The sequence below is a fragment of the Bidens hawaiensis genome, unplaced genomic scaffold, assembly GCF_021521415.1.
Source record: "Bidens hawaiensis isolate Kalapana, Puna unplaced genomic scaffold, B.hawaiensis_p1.1 tig00004617_1, whole genome shotgun sequence".
NCBI classification, from domain to species: domain Eukaryota; kingdom Viridiplantae; phylum Streptophyta; class Magnoliopsida; order Asterales; family Asteraceae; genus Bidens; species Bidens hawaiensis.
The window spans coordinates 422,505-444,808 of NW_027491281.1; positions in this window are offsets into that span (position 1 = coordinate 422,505).

Genomic DNA, 22,304 nt, shown 5'->3' on the forward strand with positions numbered 1-22,304 from the left:
ATGGGGTGACATGCACTATATAAAAGAACAAGGCATTTGTGATGGACAGAACCGTCAGCAGTCATTCGGTAAAAGCCGGTACTATGTTAATTCTTTAGTGGCACTCAAATAGCGTGGGTAAAAGGTTTACCGATATATATGTTACCGAAATAGTTCACCACAGTAAAATCTATAGCCAGCAATTTCCCAAGCATTGGAATCGGCTTGTTTTTTTACCACGACACACAATTTATTGGTGGGTCACCACGTGTATTAAAAAGAGAAGTGCTTTATCGAAACGTCATTGCTGCTGGGCTCATCGATGGATTACCGACAGATGTACCGACTGCTTGTTTGGTCATTCGATAAAGGATTGCCCATAAAAAAATGTGGCTAATTTTTATTTTTTATTAAATATTAATTAATTATTTCATTTTTATTAAATATTATTTAATCATTTCATTTTTATTATAAATAAAGTTATATAATAGTTTCTATTACAAAATTAGGAATAATTTCTTTATGCAAAATTAAGTATCTAGCTTGAAGAAGTAGATCCACTTCAAATTAGAATTAGTTCTTTTATTGGGCTTGGTTTTTAGTATATGTCCCCACGAAATAGCTATCTGTTCAAATAATACGAGGTAACAAAAGAGAAGATGATTCTCTCACAAAACGAATCTAAGGCTATTCATTAGGGTTGCCGTGTGACCCATAGTTGGTACCATTTTTGTAAATAAATCAGAGTTACGGTTTAAATACGAAAATTTAGCGTGGATATAATATTAACATATATATATATATATATATATATATATATATATAGCAAGGTTAAAATAAAAATTAGATTTATCCTAAGAAGTGTAGAAAGTGTGTTTTCACCACTATATCTATTAAAACACACTGAACAAAAAACACACCACAACTAAAATAAAACACACCGAACAAAAAACACACTTTCCATATCCATTATCAGATCAACATATCTAACGCACCAGATTACTTCTTACACTTCTTAGACAAACTCCACTTTTTATTTTAACCACACCCTATATATATATATATATATATATATATATATATATATATATATATATATATATATATATATATATATCAAAACACGTAATTATAAAATACCCGTTTTAATGTTTACAAAATATTGTTAAACCACCATTTACATTTAATATTGATAAAATATTTATCTGAGCCATTCGATCGCCTAATGGCTACTTCGTCCCAAAGCATCTATTCTTCATTACATGTAAAACAATTTAAAAATACGCCAGCAACACATGCTGGTGAATAAGTTGACGCAAAAATATTTTATTTTCTTATTACCCCTCGAGACACAACTTAGGTCTCGGCCCATCGTGGATAAGGAATAAGCAAGTTAAAAACTAAATCACAATTGTAAACTTAAGCTTAACTCGAAACCGCTTAACAAACACCGCAACGTTCAAGGTTACTTAGCTACCATCAGTATACACATGATTACCCTCTCTTGGACATAACTTAGGTCCGGCTCGTCATGGCGGAGGAATAACCAGGTGTGGCGCGGTGTGCCCACCGCTTAACCACATATGAAAAGATCCAGACAAACGAACACGACAGCCTGAGGGCTTGTGACTACTTTTTTCATAACGTTTTAGAAATACGTAATCTCATATAATCAAATTAATTGACTCGATTAAACTAGTTATAAAAGTTTGGGGCGTATTCAGCTGAATGATCAACTTCACTTCACTTCACTGATCGAGTTTTTCTTTTCTTGTTATCTCTGACCTATAGTACGATTATAAACATTTGTTATTACTAGATTGACAATTTAGCTTTAGACCTTTAGTCTTTTTCTCATAATCTTTACTTCGATTATATTTTCTTTTCGAATTTTTAGTTCAAATCATTTTCTTTATTAATAAGTTCGAATTGTTTACTTTTCTAAACACTACGTTTCTTCTTCTTGAAGAACGTAAGCTTTATTTCTTTACTTATTATTTAAGAAACTCACATAATATTGATAACAAAGAATTACTTATATCTCCATAACTTTTATTTATATTTTCTTTGTTTATATATTCGAGGTATCGAGTATACCTTCGACTAGGGTTTAAGCCTATTTTAATATTATAATAATATTTTACTCGGGCAGAACCCCTACCTTGTTTGGATTAAAACTCGTAGACTATTGGGCAGCACTTCCACGCTTGCATGATTTTCGAGGAACCTTGATCAATACTTCACGCAAATCGAGGTATGTCGATCGTCGAGATTTATCTGCACACACTTCAAGGCGGAACTTCGGTTCACTTATGATGGCACGTACGTCGAGGAAACATTGGCTTTTTGCATGATTTTCGAGGTACAATCGTCGAGTCGATGGCATGTATTACGAGGTAGTGAGAGATTTGTTTATGAATATAATAATCCATCGCGATACGCGATGGACCTTCTGTAGGTCATCGGATATCTCGACTAGCCATGTCGCGTCATAAATATCCTTGCCACGTGGCTGGACACGCGGTGCCACGTGGGGGACACATGGCGGGGCACGTGTCACTGCTTATCAGACCTCGTCATCGCAATATCGCGAAACCGCCTATTTTGGGTTTCTGTGACATACCCATCGCGATACGCGATGGGTTGTCTTTTGATCCATTGCTTATCGCGATGGGTCATGAAAATCATAATTTTCAAGTTGGTCCATGACTTTGATTACTTGACGTTTTTGGATCGAAATTTTCGAGACATTACATCCTCCCCACCTTGGAATGAATCTCGTCCACGAGATTCGCTGTCTAAAATAAGTAGGGGTACTTCTTTTTCATTTCAGATTTTAATTCACATGTATATTCGGGGCCTCTTCAAGAGTCCCATTTTACTTTGACTAACCTTAGATTACGTCTCTTAAGTTTCTTTATTTTAAAATCTTCAATTTGTAGGGGTCGTTCTACAAACTTTATATTTTCATTAATTTCGACACCTAACAAGGGCATTAACAATGATTTGTCAGCTAGACATTTACGTAGAAGAGATATGGAATACATCGTGTATCCTTTTCATTTCTTCGGGTAAACGTAGACGATAAGCGACAGTACCGATTCGTTCGAGTACTTCGAATGCTCCAACAAAATGTGGACTTAGTTTTCCTTTCAGACTGAAACGAACGACACCTTTCCAAGGTGAAACTTTTAATAAGACCTTATCGCCTACTTGAAATTCCAACGTATTACGACAGACATCAGAATAACTCTTTTGTAGATCTCTAGCCGTGTTAAGTCGCTTACGCATTTGCAACACTTTATCAGTGGTTTCTTAGACTATCTCGGGTCCAGACATTTGATTGTCTCTTGTTTCAGACCAGCATACCAACGTTCTACATTTTTGTCCTTACAACGCTTCGAACGGTGCGGATTGAATACTTGTGTGATAGCTGTTGTTATAAGAAAATTCCATTAGGGGAAGATGGTCATCCTAACTTCCACCTAAATCGATCACACAATGTAACATCTCGACTTTTCTAAAAATAATATTTAATATATTATTTATTTATGATGGAAGAGTTTACTTGAGTTAGTAAAGAAATAATAAAATGATAATGATGGAAGGATAAGTAGGCTATTTAGATGGAACTAATTATGGACCAAAAAGGAAAGATGGGCCTAAGGGCCATGGGCTTAAGGGAGTATAAATATTCCTTAAATCCTAATCCTTTCCATTTCCATCCATTCTACACCTTAGCCTACACCTTCAAAAACGCACACTTAAGCCAAACACTCTTTACAGTAATCCTTTCAACGATCCAAGACCGACCGAAGGTAAGAAATGATTTATCTCAGCTGTACCAACATAGTAGAACCCGACACCGCAACCCCGTGATGCCGTACGAACCGTTTGGATCTAGATCTAGCTTTTTTCGGGTGTTTAATCAACCAAAAATGAGCTTAAGGACCACCTTAGCTCAGATCTGGACACCCTGAAGCTACCCAGATAAATGATCAAACCTCGATCAACCATGGTGGTTAACGGCGGTTGACGGTGCCGAAATCGAAGAAAAAAACCCCAAAACGCGTATACGAGAGTTGAATAGAACGTATAAGTAGAAAACGTGTAAGTAGACAACGCATAAGGTTGGACAACGTATAAGTGTGAGCCACACATATGTATGCATGACGCATATGTATATACGTAGAGATATCACTTATACGCTGGGATAGATTTATACACTAAGGACGACTTATACATGGAGAAGACTTATGCGTCGTAGATCTTATACGCCCATAATAGACTTATACGCCAGAATTAACGATTTTTTGAATAAGTGAGCGATAAACGACGTATACGTACGTAAACGATAGACACGGACTTGTATGAAATATGAAATAATTCATAATGAAAGGTAACGTTAAAAATGAAGATTTGAATTATTTAAATAATTGAACTTCAGTTTTCCGAACTTCAGCTTAACCCTAGCCAGGGGCTCTGCCCCTTGGACCCCGCTAGGGGCTTCCGCCCCTAGAACCCCGCTACCAGGGGAGCTACTCCCGGATCCCCGTAGCTAGGGGTTACAATAACTTAGAAGTATGGTATAGCTAGAAGTAGTTGATTGATACTATGATTGATACACAGTTAGCCGTGCACAGCTCAAGAAGGACATAACAACAAATTTAGAGATGCGTTTGCAGATGAGTTTCTAGCGCCATTTCCTTGTTATGTTTTCGGTACTGCAGACTCGATGTGATTAGTTAATACACTTACCTTAAGTGGTAAGTGTATGCCTCATATGTAACATTTCATTTTTTTTCGTTTTGTAATCGTGACCCGACCCGATCCAAACTTGGGTTCGTATTCGGAAAATTATTAATAAAATCTCATTTTGTTTAAATTTTAATCTTTATTTATGTATATTATTTATTCTTTTCTATATATATCTAAACTATCTTATAAACAACGTTTGCACCCACCACCATAGAACAGGGACCAAATGACAAATAATATCCAAAATTTCTTTCCCTCATCTCTCTCTCTCACACCGACGGCCATAGCCCCCATCCCCAATTTCTTGAGCCGTAATTTACGGGCTAAATCGCGTAACTGATTCTGTCAAACCTTTTGTTAACCCAAATCGCGTCCACCGACGTTTTTAATTGTATAATGTATTACAAATTGACAACGAATTTCATAAATATAGAACCACGGCTCTTTTGACCTTGAAACACTATAAATACCAAACCTCGTTTCAATTAAACTTGCACACACATCCCTCATAGCATCACGAAACAAAGCCCTAGCTCAATTTTTACATTCGAATGTCCAACCGTGGACATTGAGCACGAACCGCGACACCCATCTCACCGTGCACCCTCAATTCTTTAACACTTCTGGAACTCTTGTCGACGTATTCCGTGAAGCTCATTGACATTCTATTTAATTTTATCGTTGTCACATCTCCGCTTATCCTACTCTATAAGGTAAGTAAATACACATCCCTCCGTTTTACCGCTTTACAATTTTGGGGGCGTTATGCGTTCAAAATCAACTTATTGTTTTCACTACAATTCCGTTATATACATAAATGTAATTGCTCGATTAGTTGTTACGTGCGAATATGACTATGTGTTTATTTTATGTTGGTTGGTACCTCATCCTCATCCTCATTAGTATGATCATACGCCGTCGGAGTAAACCGTTATCAATGCGATTAGGTTGAAAAGACAACTTTTATTTTTTGTTTACTAGTTGTAGTAATTTGCGATTATTGCATGGAATTTTCATTTTAGTATTATATGTATTTCAAAAACTATGGTTTACTTGCTCAACTTTGTGTTGAAAAAAATATATATTTTCACGCATGGCGCATGTAGCTTTATTGGAAGAATCAAGTATTGGAGTTTAGTTGATACCTTAGGTTGCTTTGATGAATGAATAACACATTTATTTTAAGTTATTTATGATTTGAATATTTATTTGTAACAGTATTTTTGAGACAATGTTTGTGCTTTTGAAATTTGATATATGAATGAATAATTAGATATTGACCCGCGTATTTTTATTTAGTGTCTTCTAAGGCTATGATACAATATTGTCGCGCCCGGGCATGTTCCATCATTAGTTGAGGTGTGTCAGATTGGTATCAGAGAGCCGAAGGCTAATAGATAGGTGGTTAGACGTAACGACCTAGTAGCATGCTTAGGGTCCCTATACGTGTTCCTATATGTGCACCCTACTTGTTTAAAATTTTTGTACATAGCTTAGCATATTTATATTGTTTATCATATACAATGGTACATAAAAGCACACATTGTTCCGAGGCTATGCCTCACTCAAGAAAAATATATATATTAATAAAATATTTATAAAATCTAAGACGATTTTTATTCGGGAAATTCTTAAGAAATCCCACCTTTTACTCCTTTCTCATTGAGGATGATTCGTGGGAAGGAATGAAGTTAACTGTAAGAGGGACGCACTTGTTTACCGAACCCTTGACACCAAGGCTTGCGAGCCTAAGGAAGTGCAATACGCATAAATCTCAATCAACCACGAAACTCGGTTGTCTTCCTGGAGTGTTCGGTAAGGGTGTGAAACTTATTAAGCCAAAGCATATCACACCAAACGTACCCGAATCTACTATCCTCATTGTATCAAAAGTGGTCATGTGACGATCACATCCTTAATTTGTAACCGAATTCATGGTGATTCGTGGCCAAACTCGGTTTTTCCGCATTGTGTTTTGTTGAACGGATGGATGAAGTATGTATAATGGGGCGGTTCCCGAACTAATTCAACCATCTACCTCAACACCCCCTCAAATTCAATTTTCGATTGATTTTGTTTATTTGGTGTTCGATATTTTCCATTTGTTGGAAGGACCTATAATGATTCATGAAGCCCTAACCAACAAATGTACCCATTTACATTTTAAGACATGTTTTCATAATATTAATAATGACAAGACTTGTATAATCAAAAACTTTCCCTATGTAACGAAATTCTCAACCTCAAACACAATCCCAACCTCAATTCACGATTATTATATTACGACATTTACCCGAGTCTTACGGACTTTACACCTTTTACCCCTGCAGTATGTCTTCTCGCCTCCTCAACCGCAACCATCGCGTCGGAAGCTCATGCCGTGGCATGTCAGCCCACATTGCAAAAGGCATAGTGGAAGCTCTCCCAACGATCATCTCTCAATTGCATACTGCGAATGCTCCTACATCATCCACAACTCCGAACCCAATTGCTTGCTCCATCAAGCAATTCAAGAGTGCTAACCCGCCCCGAATACTTGAGTAATGACGGTGCTACCATTCTCCTCCAATGGTTCAAAGAAATGGAGAGCGTGTTCCTCCATTGTGAATGTCCCGAGGACAAGAAAACCACTTACGTCTCGAGCGTACTCAAGAAGAATGCCCTCAAATGGTGGAACGGTGAGAAGCGCATGCTTAGCACTGAGGTTGCCGTGACCTTGCCATGGTATGACCTCAAGAAACTCATGCTCAAGAAGTTTTGCTCGAAACATGAGCTTCGGAAGTTGGAAGAGGAGTTTTGGAATTTGAAACAAGAAAGTGGTAATGACACCATCTACAACGATCGTTTCCATGAACTGAGCCTTCTCATCCCCCACATGGTCACTCCCCTAGAACGTTCAATCGACAAGTAGATCTCTGGTTTGCTTATGAAAATCCAAGATTACGTCCCTCCATGATGCCATCACCTTAGCCGGTACCCTCACCGAGAACCACGTCAAGGCCGAGAGCTTGACGCTGAAGATTTCTAAGAAACCCAATGATAAGCCCACGACCGAGCCCACTAAGGAATCTAAGCCTGAATCCTCCAAGAATAACAACCACAACAACTCATCCCATTACCGCAACAACAAGAGAAAACCCAACTCCCAAAATTTTGTCTTTGCCCATCCACAAGCCCAACAAGCCCCTCCAACCAAGAAGCCCTACACCGGACCACACCCGTATTACAACACTTTCCAACGCCACCACCCAGCCCAAGCCACTTGTCGGGTGTGAACCAATTGCCACCGATTCGGCCACCTCACCCAATATTGTCGAGAAGAACCTCGTGTGCAAGCCGCTCCACCGCGGTTCGCACTTCCAAACCAACCCAACCCAACCGAGCCATCCCTCGTGTCCAATCATTAACCCCATTAGAGCTTGCTACAATTGCGGTGACCCAAATCACCTCCGTAACGCGTTTCCTCGACTCGCTCAAGCCCACCAAGCCTATGTTTCACCACAACCTTACTACACCTCCCAAACTTATCAAGTGCAAACTTATCAACCCCAAGTACCTCAACTCATGGCTCCTCCAAATCTTCAAGCCCAACCCATGGTCATGCAAGCCTATCAAGCTCTAACACCTCAAGATTTGAATTCTCAAACCCAATCACCTCGAGGAACTCAAGGACAAGCTTTCACCATCAATGCTCATCAAGTCCGAAACTTGAATGATGTTGTGAAAGGTACGTTCCTAGTTAATAAGCACCATGCTTCGGTACTATTTGATTCGGGAGCCGATAGGAGCTTTATTTCCTTTGATTTTGAATACATACTTGATGTGCCCCGTAGTAAATTATCTAAGCCCTTCACGGTAGAGATAGCCAATGGTAGTTCAATCACCATTGACTTCATCGTTCGAAATTGCACGATTACTCTTAATGGAGAAAAGTTCTCTGTCGACCTTATCCCTATGCAAATGGGTAGCTTCGACGTTATCATTGGTATGGATTGGCTCTCTCTCCACCATGCCGAAAATTTATGTTTCGAGAAACTTATTCGAATCCCTATCGATAAGGGAGTGATTCTAAACGTTCTCGGAGAAAGACCCTTCTCAAAGCTAAAACTCATGTCGTGCCCCAAAGCCCAACATTACCTATGTAAGATGTATGTCGCTTTCTTAGCCCATGTCACCATAAAATCCGATGAAGAAAAGAAACTTTCCGATATCCTGATTGTTCACGACTTCCCCGAAGTCTTTCCCAATGACGTTTCTGGACTCCCTCTCGTTCGTCAAGTGGAGTTCTGTATTGATCTCGTACCCAGAGCAAACCCCATAGCCAAAGCACCTTACCGCCTTGCACCTTCTGAGATGCAAGAACTCTCTAAAAAATCCAAGTACTCACGGGCAAGGGTTTCATTCGCCCGAGTTCGTCTCCATGGGGTGCACCCGTCTTGTTTGTTAAGATGAAAGACGGTACTCTTTGTATGTGTATCGATTATCGTGAGCTCAACAAACTTACTATCAAGAACCGTTATCCCCTTCCGCGTATCGATGATCTCTTCAATCAACTCCAAGGAGCTGCATGTTTCTCTAAGATTGATCTTCGTTCGGGTTATCACCAACTCTGTGTCCACGAAGATGACATACCCAAAACCGCCTTCCGTACTCGTTATGGCCACTTTGAATTCTGAGTTATGCCTTTTGGGTTGACTAATGCTCCTGCCGTTTTGATGGATCTTATGAATCATGCTTGTAGACCCTACCTTGACAAGTTCTTGATTGTTTTCATTGACGATATCTTGATATACTCTAAATCTGAGACCGTACACAAGGACCATTTGCGCACCATTCTCGACTTGTTACGAAACGAACAACTTTACGCCAAGTTCTCCAAATGTGAATTTTGGCTAAAGCAAGTTCAATTCTTGGGCCACATTGTTAAAGAAAAGGGTATTAACGTTGATCCCACTAAAAACAAGGCCGTTAAAAACTGGGTGACCCCGTCCTCTCCAACGGAGGTTCGTTCATTTCTTGATTTAGCGGAATATTACCGTCGATTTATCCGCAAATTTTTGAAGATTGCTTCACCCCTCACCACACTAACCCACAAAGGGAATGTTTACGAATGGGGTTCTGATCAAGAGGAATCGTTTCAAACTCTTAAGGATACTATTTGCAATGCTCCAATCCTTGCTCTTCCCGAGGGCAACGACGATTTTTTTTTTCTTTTGTGACGCATCTATTCAAAGTCTTGGTTGTGTTCTTATGCGATGAGACAAGCTCATTGCTTACGCTTCGCGTCAACTCAAAGTGCATGAGGAAAATTATACGACGCACGATCTCGAACTTGGTGCGGTCGTGTTTGCCTTAAAAATTTGTAGACACTACCTTTACGACACAAAATGTGTGGTCTTCACTGACCATAAAAGTTTACAACGCATTTTCGACCAAAACGACCTCAATATGAGACAAAGACGATGGGCCGAATTGTTAAGCGATTACGATTGTGAATTCGCTACCACCCCGGGAAAGCGAATGTCGGGGCCAATGCTCTTAGTCGTAAGAGTCATATTAAATCCGTCTTGCTCCATTGTGTCACCATCCAATATGACCTCCAATACCGCATCTTCGACGCACAACACGTCTCTGTCACCAAGGGTAACTTACACGATGAGATTTCGTGTGGCGCCGAACTCCAACTTGAAACCAAAAGTAATGGCTTACTCTATTATTTAGACCATTTATGGGTTCCCGATCGTGGCGGTCTTCGCATGTTCATCCTCGATGAAGCTCATAAGTCACGATACTCTATCCATCCCAGTGCGGATAAAATGTATGACGATCTTCGTTCCATGTTTTGGTGGCCGGGAATGAAGAAAGATATCGCGGTATATGTATCTAATCGCCTCACTTGCTCTAAGGTTAAAGGCGAGCATCAAAAGCCGTTTGGTTAGCTCGAGCAACCTCCGATCCTCGTTTGGAAATAAGAAGATATGGCCATGGATTTCTTTACTAAACTCCCCACTACTCAAAGCCGCAATGATAGTATTTGGGTGATTTTTGATTGTTTGACAAATTTGGCTCATTTCATACCGTTCCGTGAAAAGTCCTCCGTAAGCGAATTAGGTCGACTCTATGTCAAGAAAATCATTTTCCTCCATGGAACGCCGTTGACCATTATCTCCGATCGTGATGGTCGGTTTACCACTCATTTTTGGAAATAATTACAAACTGCCTTGGGTATCCGTATTGATCTAAGCACCACTTATCACTCAAAAACTGATGGTCAATTCGAGAGAACAATCCAAACTCTCGAAGATATGCTTCGCTCTTGCATACCAGACTTTGGTGGAAATTGGGATACTCACTTGCCACTTGTAGAGTTTTCCTACAATAATAGTTTTCACACTAGTATTGGCATGACACCTTTTGAAGCTCTCTATGGCCGAAAATGTTGTTCCCCGAATTTTTGGATCGAGGTTGGTGAATCGCAAATCACCGGTCCCAAGCTTGTTCAAGAAACTTCTGATGGAATCGCTCTTATTCGGAAAAATCTTCTTGCCGTCGCAGTCGTCAAAAGAGCAACGACGATAAGCGCCGTAAACCTCTCGAGTTCAATGTTGGTGATCGTGTTCTCCTTAAAGTATCTCCATGGAAAGGGGTAGTCATTTTGGTAAGAGGAATAAACTATCTCCTCGTTTTGTTGGCCCGTTCGATAACGTTGAAAGGGTTGGTAGAGTTGCTTATCGTCTCGATCTACCCGATGAGCTTTCTAATGTTCATCCAAACTTTCATGTTTCCAATCTCAAGAAGTTCTTAGCCTAGGGGAATCTCCGCATACCCCTCGACGAAGTACGAGTTGATGAAACTATGCACGTTTTCAAGAAACCTGTTGAAATCGTGGATCATATGGACAAAGAAACCAAGCGTAGCCGTATTCTGCTTGTCAAAGTTCATTGGGAATCTAGACGTTGTCCCGAGTTCACTTGGGAGCGTAAAGACCAAATGATGACCAAGTACCCGCACCTCTTCGTTACGGCTTAAATTCAAATTTCGGGACGAAATTTCCTAAAGTAGTGAATGCTATAACATTTCGTTTTTTTTTGTTTTGTAATCGTGACCCGACCCGATCCATTCCCGGGTTCGTATTCGGAAAACTATTAATAAAATCTCAATTTGTTTAAGTTTTAATCTTTATTTATGTATATTATTTATTCTTTTATATATATATATATATATATATATATATATATATATATATATATATATATATATGATTAATATGCAAAAAAAGACCCTGAACTATCTTATTAACCACTTTTGCACCCACCACCATAGACTAGGGACCATATTGCAAATAATATCCAAAATTTCTTTCCCTCCTCTCTCTCCCTCTCACCGACGTTCATAGCCCTCATCCCCCATTTATTGAGCCATAACCTACGGGCTAAATCGCGTAATTGATTCTGTCAAACCTTTTGCTAACCCAAATCGCGTCCACCGACATTTTTAATTGTAGAATGTATTACAAATTGACAGCGAATTTCATAAATATAGAACCGCGGATCTTTTGACCTTGAAACACTATAAATACCAAACCTCGTTTCAATTAAACTTGCACACACATCCCTCATATCATCACGAAACAAAGCCCTAACTCAAATTTTACATTCGAAGCCGTCCAAAACCCGTGGAAATTGAGCACGAACCGCGACACCCATCTCACCGTGCACCCTCAATTCTTTAACACTTCTGGAACTCTTTTCGACGTATTCCGAGAAGCTCATTCACATTCTATTTAATTTCATCGTTGTCACATCTCCGCTTATCCTACTCTATAAGGTAAGTAAATACACATCCCCCCGTTTTACCGCTTTACAATTTTGGGGGCGTTATGCGTTCAAAATCAACTTATTGTTTTCACTACAATTCCGTTATATGCATAAATGTAATTGCTCGATTAGTTGTTACGTGCGAATATGACTATGTGTTTATTTTATGTTGGTTGGTACCTCATCCTCATCCTAATTAGTATGATCATACGCCGTCGGAGTAAACCGTTATCAATGCGATTCGGTTGAAAAGACAACTTTTATTTATTGTTTCGTAGTTGTAGTAATTTACGATTATTGCATGAAATTGTCATTTTAGTATTATATGTATTTCAAAAACTTTGGTTTACTTACTCAACTTTATGTTGACAAAAATATATATTTCACGCATGGCGCATGTAGCTTTATTAGATGAATCAAGTATTGGAGTTTAGATTATACCTTAGGTTGCTTTGATGAATGAAGAACACATTTATTTTAAGTTATTTATGATTTGAATATTTATTTGTAACGGTATTTTTGAGACAATGTTTGTGCTTTTGAAATTTGATATATGAATTAATAATTTAGATATTGACACGTGTATTTTACTTAGTGTCTTCTGAGCTATGATACAATATTATCGCACCTCGACATGTTCCGCCGTAGGTTGGGGTGTGACATTATATGATTTATGTTTGAATGAATGCTTGATGGTGTGTGAATGATTTTCGGGGATATTTCATGTACCGCCAGGTGATAGTTTGAAGGTGTGATTGTTTATGTATGATGTATGAATGATGTATGTATGCTATAGAAAAGATCAAGAGTATGTATGAAGGTTATAATTACGAATATATAGAAAGGTATGGTATGGTTGTAAGGAAGAAGGGAACCGAGCCCTAAAAATATTCGAGGAAGAAGGAACCGAGCCCTAATAATATGTAATATACAAAAAAAAATCAAAACCCAAAAATATATAAATATCAATTAATGTGTCGAGTTTAAAACGAGTTGATAGCTAATAAAACTGATCAAATTATAATGTCGACTAACCGAACGTGATATATAAAATAAATATTATCTAATCAACATGTAATATTATATAATCAACATGTGAGTAACAATAAAGTAAATTAGTGCATGGTTAAAAATTAATATAATAATAATGATGAAGTCAAATTGTAACCAATTAGTGAAACATCCGCATGACTTTCCATCGAAAACGTGAGCAACAAACAACCAATTTCTTTAGAAATTTGATCATTTTTATAAATCGTTTTAATATATAGACGATAAGACTCCAAGGTTTTTATTTTCTTGGATAATAAAACCCTAAATCGTATTCTTTCTTTGCCGCCAACACCACCACCGCAGCCCCTGCAACTCGCCGGAGAAACCGTGGGGTACTACAACCACCGCTACACGAGTTCTCGTCTTCGCCACTGGTAGCCAGACAACGAACGCTCACTTCCACTACCTGCTCATACACGTGAGGTCTCCGCTTCCGCCGCAACCTGTTGTTGCCGAAATTCAAAAAACCACGTCGTTGTAGCTACGGTCGAAGGTAACACTCAAATAAAATATCGAGTTATCTGTCTGTTTGTATTGATTTGAACGAAAGGGCTGGGTTAACATAGTCCATGGGAAGCGGTTAAAATAATAATAATAATAATAATAATAATAATAATAATAATAATAATAATAAAAGAACAGAGAAGAACGAGCTTTGAGTTTTAAATTATGTGAAGGCCACTCGTTTTGCAAAAAACCAAACCAAAAGTGTTTTTGACAAACATGTTGGGGAGGCTCTGGTTACCTTACTAGACCCGACCGACCCAAAGACACCATGAGTTCAAAGTCTCTACTACATCATAATTTCACTTATAGCTAAACCTGTCTTAATTTCAATATTTGATATACTAAATCGTTTTCCTAACAACTGTTCTAAAACATTTTAAAAGGGTTATTAGTTTTTGATATTAAAATCCAAAGTGAATGAGATTTATTTATAAAAAGTTTTTAATATGTAAGATCCGTGTTAAAATAGTATAAAACACATGTGTTGGGAAATTTAAATATTAGTTGGTGTTTTGTCATATGAATGCATAAATGGAGTTTTAAAGCTAACAGAGCTAAACCTTGTAACATAGTAAACTGATGCAAGATATATTATTAAAATATCTATATATATACAATGAACATCACCAATTAAATAACTAAATAAGTAGTGCATGAATACAGAAACGAAACAAACTTTAAAGAAAATTGATTTAATATTAGTACAATGATACTGTAGGTTCGCGCAAGAGTTAAGCAGTGTTGATATTTAGTGTGTTTTTCTCATCGAATAAGGTACGGATTCCGTGGTCTTTTACTTGTAGCGTAAATATTGTTTCCATCGATCTCATAGTGTAAGGACCTTGTGGTCTTGCACTTGTAGTGTCATACCGTGTCTTCGCTTTCATAGTATATGAGGTATTGAGTCATTAATCATGTTATAACTATTGAGTAGTTTCATAGTATCCTGTCACCGTTATTAAATAGTTTCGCTCTTTATTTATTGCAAAATGTTATTGTTAAATTGTCATGCATGCGATATAATATATTGCACTCATTATCGCATGTTCCGAATAGACCATTGTACATTGACTGATTGCTATTGAGACATATTATATTAACATTGACCATTGTTATTGCATTTTATTTGACCTCAATACCCGAGCATTTATCCACCTATGGGGACGTAGGGCGTCAATCGAGGCACCTTTGATGTGCTCTATCTGTGGCAGAGCGATTAGTCCACATCGCTCTATTTTATTGTGCGATGAGAGCATTAACTGATTATTGAGAGGCGTATGGATCGATCCTAGGTAAACTGTTACCGGAGTGAGATGGTTAAGTATGTGAGTCCACATTCTTATCTCATTGAATTATTGGTCTATTAGTCTGCAGCTAATGTACATATTGTTATTGTTATTGTTATTGTTACCGGCTCCCATGGGTATTTCCATAGTAGATTATTATTGTACAGATTCATAACTGATCATTCAACGTATTGTTAGTGTTACCGGCTCATAGACTGTACTTGTTTCTCCTGTGATAGTTTATTGTATTGCATTGTTCTTCATCGTTTTTCGTTGCTATTGTTTCCTCCGTTATTGGGCAATTTTTGGCTCATCCATGTTTCTTTTGTTTTGTGTTTCCTTTAATTTGTTACAGGTACTCAAGGGAATTAGGGGAATGTGTGATAAGAGAGTAAAAGTAAAAGGCTAGAAGTTGGAAAACAAGGAACTTAATAATTTATTTTGAGTAAAACAACTTTATTTATTTTTCGTTGTCAAAAATGTTGAACCGTTTTTTTGGTATTGAATGATTTTAAACTTTTAAAATTTGAATTTTTATTTATCGTATCGAGTGACACGTCGGCCCTAACCGGGCTGGGGTGTTACATAATACTCTAGGAAGAAGGGAATCAGACCTTAATAATATCCACGGCAGAAAAGGGAACGGTGCCCTAATAATACTTGAGGGAGTAGGGCGTTATACTCTTTAAAACGTGTAATAATAAAAGTAAGTATTACAATATAAAAGAATGAGAGAAGTAAAGAATGAAAGAAAGAAAGAAGGTATATACTTATATATGTACAAAAAAAGATAAACCGGTAAGTAATATGTTTCTTCGGATACGAATGAGTAAGTATGTGAATGTATTGTATGTTGTCTGATTAACTAGAACACACTCAACGTAGCTGACTTTTAGTATGCACGTAGGTAAATGGACTGAAGCAGCTAGCTTGAGGGAGACATATGGTAGGAACTGAGGAAGCTGGCATATGAAGATTTGCATGATGTTTCATAATTTATGTTATGTTTAAAAGACAAGTTATGAATGTTTGTAATGAACGGTTGACCTTTATTATTATTCCCCGAAAGTTTTAATTAACTCTGATAAATAGAACTGTGTTTATGAGTAAATCCAACGCCAAAGTAAGCCACCGAGACCGGGGCCTTACACACAAGCGCGGAGCATGTATTCAAGCGTTTGAATTTTTCGTTAGCTTTTCTCATCAGTTTGAGGATGATAGGCAGTGCTAATATTTAGTTGGGTTCCTAACGCTTGTAGAAAACTTTTCCAGAAATGAGACGTGAATCGACTGTCTCGATCAGAAATGATAAACAGAGGCACTCCATGCAATGCAACAATATTGTTTACATAGTTTCGCGCCAATCTATCCATTGAATACGTGTCGTTGATAGGTATAAAATGTGTGGATTTGGTTAACCTATCGACAAGAACCCAGATCGCATTATGTTGACGAGTGGTTTTCGGGAGTTTCGTAATAAAAATTATGGTTATTATCTCCCACTTCTAAACGGGAAGTTCGGGTTGCTGAAGCAATCCCGAGGGTTTTTGGTGTTCAACTTTGACTTTTAAACTTAAACATTTTGCAACATGCAAAGCGATATCCTTTTTCATTCCGTTCCACCAGTAGTTCGGCTTGAGATTTTGGTACATTTTATCACTACCGGGGTGCATCATGTACTTGGATTTATAGGCCTCGCTCATTATCCTTTCTCGTAACTCTCTAATGATCGGTACCCAAATCCTGTTTCCAAGCATGAGTATAACGTCATCACCTTTGACTAGCTAGTCAATGGTGCCATTACGATTTTCATCGGAAATCTTGTTTTCTTCATTTCCTTGGTGTTGGGATAATTTGATTTGCTCGACTAGATCTACTTGGAGTTCTAGTCGTAGCGCTCGAACTCTTTTGGGTTTTTCATGTTTCTTACGAATTAGGACATCAGCCACGACATTGGCCTTCCCTTCGTAATAAACGATTTCACAGTCGTAATCATTCAATGTTTCCATCCATCTTCGTTGACGCATGTTGAGTTCCTTTTGTTCAAAGATGTGTTTCAAACTTTTGTGGTCGGTGTACACAATGTATTTAACTCCATAGAGATAGTGCCTCCATAAATTTAAGGGAAAGATTCTGGCGCCAAACTCTAGATCATGAGTTGTGTTGTTCTTTTCGTGTACATTGAGTTGTCGAGAAGCGTAATCGATCACTTTCTTTCGTTGCATTAATAAGCAAACCAAACCGGAATGGGACGCGCCTCTAAAGACAACAAAATCCTCAGTACCTTCTTGTAAGGCCAATATAGGTGCATTGGTGATTTTTTGTTTAAGTAAATCGAACGCTTCTTGTTGTTGGTTCCCCGTTCATACTTTATATTCTTACATGTTAACGAGGTTAGAGGAACGGCTATTCGGGATAAGCTCTCAATGAATCTTCAGTAGTAACCTGCCAAACCAAAGAAACTTTGGATTTCGGTTGGCGATCTTGGAATCTCCCATTTTGAGATGGCTTATATCTTTGCGGGATCTACTTGAATTCTGTTCACGTTGATGATGTGTCCAAGAATATGCACTTCATGAAGCAAAAATTCGCTCTGCGAGAACTTGGTGTACAACTTCTCGTTCCTAAGTAGATCGAGCAGAATTCTAAGGTGCACTTCATGGTCTTCTTTTGACTTAGAATAAATAATAACATCGTCGATGAATACGATAACAAATTTTTCCAAGTAAGGTTTATAGATTCGGTTCATCATGTACATGAACGCGGATGGGGCATTAGTGAGACCAAATGGCATAACCGTGAAATCATAGTGTCCATACCTTGTTCGAAACGTGGTTTTCGGAATGTCTTCGGCTTGGACTTTTAAGTGGTGTTAGCCTGAATGTAAGTCTATATTCAAGAAGTAACTCGCTCTTTTTAATTGATCAAATAGGTTTCCAATTTGAGGTAGCGGGTATCGGTTCTTAATAGTTACTTTGTTTAAGGATCGATAATCGATGCACATTCGCATCGATATACCCTTCTTTTTTACGAAGATAATTGGCGCTCCCCACGATGATGAACTTGGACGAATGAATCCTTTATCGAGTAGCTCTTCTAATTGTTTCTTCAACTCCTTCATCTCGGTTGGTCCTAAACGATACGATGCTTTGGCTATTGAGCGGTTCCAGGAATGAGGTCTATTCTGAATTCGACCGCTTGTGTTGGGTTATATGGGTAGTGGACTTGGGTTAATAAGGAAGGAAGAAAAGACCATGGGCTTAAGCCCATGACCCATAATATATAAACCACAATTACTCCCTGATCCATTCATTCCACCCATTCCATACACCACCCAAAACATACACTTAAGCTCTCTCTCATATTTCTCTCTTTCTCTAGCCGAAACCAAGAAGCAGAACCGGTCCCGACCCGAGTAATGATAGTATGATATTGTATGGATCCAAACCCGTTGGATCTAGTCGCGAAAAGATGGGCCGACACCCTAAATCGTTAAAGTCACAAGATCCGGATGTAATCGGGTATAAACCGATCAAAGGATGAGCTTAGTGGTCACCCTAACTCAGATATGGATCGAACGGGGAAAAAAACGGGGAAAAACGGGGAAAACTGTGGTAAAATACGCTTTTCCAGCCACGCCCGGTTTTCCGGCACGGCGGCGCCAGAAAGACGGCATCAGAAAGGCGGGGCGAGTATTTAAGGATGTCATAGAATGTTTCTGACATTCTCTGACCTAACCCTAGTTCGTTAGCGGAGACATAACGAATTACAAGCAATTCGTTATGCTCATTCGTTAAGAGGAGTTAACGAATTAGAAGCAGTTAGTTAAGCCAGTCGTTAAGTAACTTGTTAACGGAGATATAATGAATGAACCCTCATTAGTTAGAAGGTTCAATTTGTTACAGAGGGGTCATTCTTGATACAGGCCAATTCGTTATAAGGGTCAGTTTTTATAAAGACTCGTTTGTTATAGAATTCCCATTCGTTAAAGAACTGAATAAAGAATTAGAATTTGAGAACTGGATAACGAATTAGACTATGAAGGAATGGAAAAAAGGTCCCTGGACTTGTGATATAATGGATTAATTACAAAGAAGCCCTAGAACTTAATGAGTTAGCAAATAAAATAATAATTTAAGATTCTAATGAAAAATGTGTTAAGACAGTTAATGAAAAATGTGTCCACCCAGGGGCTCTGCCCCTTGGACCACGCTAGGGGCTGCCGCCCCTAGAATCCTGCTGCCAGGGGCGCTGCCCCCGGACCCCCGTTCGTTGAGGGATATAATTAAACTAGAAACATGATATGGGTAGTGATAGTTAATTGATACGTGTAATTGTTATACAATTAGTCGCGCACACCTAAAGAAGGGAATAACCATTAGTGGTGAACGTAACTGGATTCAGGTGAGTTTCTAGCTCCACTTCCTTGTTATGTTTTCGGGGCTGGGTGCATACTCGATGTGAAGTGTGAATATACTTACCTTAAGTGGTAAGTGTATGCTATAATGTTTGATGTGATATATATAGATGTTACGAATGAATGTATGTCGATGCGTGAATGATCTTCGGATATTGCACAAATCGACAGGGAAAGTAATGTTTGTCGGTGCGTGAACAATCTTCGGATATTGCACGTATCGCCAAAGAAAATGATTTCCAGGTAATAAGTAGTGTGTATGAATGTTATGTTGTGACTTGTTTATTACAAGAAGTGTGTTGTAGGTACGTCGAGTTAGAGTGTGGTAGAAGTGGTAACAAGTTGGTAAGGGTGTAAGTGGCATGACGATAGTACGTGGTAGGGTAAGCCTATACGTGTCTTCGTTATTAAGTGGCACAACGATAGTACTTGGGAGGGCAAGCCTCTACGTGCATTCGTTAAATAAGTGGTAATACGTAAGTACGGGGGAGGGCAAGCCTCAATATGCTTCTATAATTAAGTGGCTAAGATGTAGGGGCAGTAAAGAGGTTAGTGGTGAGGTGAGCAGGTTAGATGAACGACTATGTGTCTTCGGACACATATGTATATATAAAAATGCATGTAATGGTTGTATGGTAAGTTGTAACACCCCGTAACCGCAGCGGAAACGTAAACGGGATGCAACAGACACGTCTGATATCAACATCATTGCTTATAAAGAAAACACCACTACATTAATTTACATCATATTACATTGTTCCGAGTTTAGTTCCCGTCTAGGCGATAGCGCATAAGTTTTACCAACATTACATTAACATATTTAATACAAAAAGATCATTAAGCTTCCACTAAAAGCACGCATCGTCAAACATGTAGCAATTATTCCAGTTTGGGGGTACCTAAAAAGCATGTAAAGAAAACGGGTCAACTACGAATAGTTGGTGAGTTTCACTAATTTAAATAAGCAGTGATAAATCATTATCATAATCATATATTAGCGATGTAATTATGCTGAGCTCACAAGTGAAACCTCTGACTATCACACACAACCCCCGTGGCATATCCCCTGCCCACGGACCTGCCCCAAACCGCTATGTCTAACATTACATAGCAAAATAAATAACAACAAAATAGACATGTGCAACTGGCTGGGAAACATCAGCAAATCCATGCCGGACCAGTTGGGTTTGTCAGACCAATAGTACTATCCACACTCTACCGGCTTTCAGTTAATCACTCGTGTTCCGGGGCCTTAGAATGTTAGCAACTCAGACAATTACCATCTTAGTACATTTCCGTACGATTCCCGTACAATAAAATATATATATAAATCCACGCAAATCCATGCGTTCAGTATGTACTTAAACATTTCAGTAGTAACATGCTTCCGCCCCGAGAAAATATTTAAAAAAAATTCAGAAAAAGGGGCTCGTGAAACTCACCTTATCGTAAACAAGCAGGTAACACAACACAGTACGCAAGCTTTTAATCCGGATCTGTAATACGATCCCTAAGTTCGTTACTATACAATCACTATTAATATAACTTTAACAGTGTTAACCGGTACTTCTGGGGACACTGTTAACCCAGTACTGTACCCGTTCTGGGGGCAATGTTAACCCAGATATACTTCTCCGGACTCAGATTGTGATATCGTTTAGAGTTCAATAGTTAAAATTACTACTAGTTCATTTTCCCGTTTTGCGTGCCTAGCACGGTTATTCGTTTTTACGTTTCAAAAATGAGTTTGGTCACACACGACTCAAAAAATTATTGTTGACTGGTAATTTAATTAAAGTTGTGAAATTAGAGCTCGGTTTAGTCGCCCCGATTGGCCGCGGGACCCGTTTCCGTCTTTAGTGCACCGGAAACTGTTAAATCGGATAAAAATACCCAAATCATCCGAATTATTTTCGGATGATTTATTTTTACTTGCTTAATTCAACTATATGAAAATAGTTCATTTTTAGGGTTTTTATACACCAGTCAGCTCGCTTAGGCGAACTTTACCGGTTTACGCGTTTTAAGCTTTAAAAGTTTGTTTTTATTTTCTTTTTAGCACAAATAATTATCCGTTTAGTCTCGGATCTTGAAATTTTGCACAAATCACTTTTTGACAGTGATGAATTTTATAAAAATATTTCCAGAATTAATTTTTATATTTAAAATTTATTTATCTATTTTTAAACACCATTTAAACACTAAATATATCGTAAATACCAAACGATCTTAGAAAAATCCCAAATTTTTCCTGGATAACCCCTGCCATCCACATAGTCCCCTGTAATTTTTCCAGAACCAAAATCCCTTTTTATATGCCATTTTCACTAAAACCGAGCTAGAAAACGCTAGAACTCGTTTAACCGAAAGGCCTACTTAGACTTCTCCAACTGACCTAAATTTTGTGTGTGACTTTTACATGTTATAAAAAGCTTATCTGGAATTTTCCAGAATTTTTCATGATATTTAACTATTTTTCACCATTTT